Below are 2,416 nucleotides of genomic sequence, written 5' to 3'. Positions count from 1 at the left end.
GTGGGTCACAGCAGCGAGGAGGCATTCAAAGTCAAACGGTTATCGCTCCTGACGGTAAGCATTCTAAAACTTTATGAATTTGTTTTCCTCAGTAGGCAACGCTCCCATTACGAAATCGAAGGACAATGAAGATTTGTATAATAACGCTGTTAATTGTCATATTTGTGGGCTTCCGCTAGATAGAAAAGTGGAAACACTTCGTCGGGGCCACTGTCATGCGAGGCTGTAGGCTCACCATCACAGTGGGTCACAGCAGCGAGGAGGAATTCAATGTCAAACGGTTATCGCTCCTGACGGTAAGCATTCTAAAACTTTATGAATTTGTTTTCCTCAGTAGGCAACGCTCCCATTACGAAATCGAGGGCAATGAAGATTAGTATAATAACGCTGTTAATTGTCATATTTGTGGGCTGTCGTTAGATAGAAAAGTGGAAACTCTTCGTCGGGACCACTGTCATGCGAGGCTGTAGGCTCACCATCACAGTGGGTCACAGCAGCGACGAGCCGGCGGTGGTGGTCTAGCGGTTCAGGCGCTCAGTCCGGAACCGCGCGACTGCTACGGTCGCAGGTTCGAATCCTGCCTCGGGCATGGATGTTTGTGATGTCCTTAGGTTAGTTAGGTTTAACTAGTTCTAAGTTCTAGGGGACTAATGACCTCAGCAGTTGAGTCCTATAGTGCTCAGAGCCATTTGAACCATTTTTGAAGAGCAGCGAGGAGGCATTCAATGTCAAACGGTAATCGCTCCTGACGGTAAGCGTTCTAAAACTTTATGACTTTGTTTTCCTCAGTAGGCAACGCTCCCATTACCAAATCGAAGGACAATGGAGATTTGTATAATAACGCTGTTAATTGTCATATTTGTGGGCTGCCGTTAGATAGAAAAGTGGGAACTCTTCGTAGGGACCACTGTCATGCGAGGCTGTGGGCTCACCATCACAGTGGGTCACAGCAGCGAGGAGGCATTCAAAGTCAAACGGTTATCGCTCCTGACGGTAAGCATTCTAAAACTTTATAAATTTTTTTTCCCAGGAGCAAACGCTCCCATTGCCAAATCGAAGGACAATGAAGATTTGTATAATAACGCTGTTAATTGTCATATTTGTGGGCTGCCGTTAGATAGAAAAGTGGAAACCCTTCGTCGGGACCACTGTCATTCGAGGTTGTAGGCTCACCATCACTGTGGGTCACAGCAGCGAGGAGGCATTCAAAGTGAAACGGTTATCGCTCCTGACGGTAAGCATTCTAAATCATTATGAATTTCTTTTCCTCAGGAGGCAACGCTCCCATTACGAAATCGAAGGACAATGAAGATTTGTATAATAACGCTGTTAATTGTCATATTTGTGGGCTGCCGTTAGATAGAAAAGTGGAAACTCTTCGTCGGGACCACTGTCATGCGAGGCTGTAGGCTCACCATCACAGTGGGTCACAGCAGCGAGGAGGCATTCAAAGTCAAACGGTTATCGCTCCTATCGGGTGGCATTCTAAAACTTTATGAATTTTTTTTCCTCAGTAGGCAACGCTCCCATTACGAAATCGAAGGACAATTAAGATTTGTATAATAACGCTGTTAATTGTCATATCTGTGGGCTGCCGTTAGACAGAAAAGTGGAAACTCTTCGTCGGGACCACTGTCATGCGAGGCTTTAGGCTCACCATCACTGTGGGTCACAGCAGCGAGGAGGCATTCAAAGTCAAACGGTTATCGCTAGTGACGGTAAGCATTCTAAAACTTTATGAATTTGATTTCCCAGGAGGAAACGCTCCCATTACCAAATCGAAGGGCAATGAAGATTTTTACAATAACGCTGTTAATTGTCATATTTGTGGGCTGCCGTTAGATAGAAAAGTGGAAACTCTTCGTAAAGACCACTGTCATCCGAGGCTGTAGGTTCACCATCACAGTGGGTCACACCAGCGAGGAGGCATTCAAAGTCAAACGGTTATCGCTCCTGACGGTAAGCATTCTAAAACTTTATGAATTTGATTTCCTCAGTAGGCAACGCTCCCATTACCAAATCGAAGGCAATGAAGATTTGTATAATAACGCTGTTAATTGTCATATTTGTGGGCTGCCGTTAGATAGAAAAGTGGAAACCCTTCGTAGGGACCACAGTCATCCGAGGCTGTAGGTTCACCATCACAGTGGGTCACAGCAGCGAGGAGGCATTCAAAGTCAAAGGGTTATCGCTCCTGACGGTAAGCATTCTGAAACTTTATGAATTTGTTTTCCTCAGTAGGCAACGCTACCATTACCAAATCGAAGGACAATGAAGATTTGTATAATAACGCTGTTAATTTTCATATTTGTGGGCTGCCGTTAGATAGAAAAGTGGAAACTCTTCGTAGGGACCATGTCATCCGAGGCTGTAGGCTCACCATCACAGTGGGTCACAGCAGCGAGGAGGCATTCAA

Source organism: Schistocerca serialis, chromosome 8 (assembly GCF_023864345.2).
Source record: "Schistocerca serialis cubense isolate TAMUIC-IGC-003099 chromosome 8, iqSchSeri2.2, whole genome shotgun sequence".
Classification (NCBI taxonomy): domain Eukaryota; kingdom Metazoa; phylum Arthropoda; class Insecta; order Orthoptera; family Acrididae; genus Schistocerca; species Schistocerca serialis.
This window is presented reverse-complemented; position numbering follows the sequence as displayed.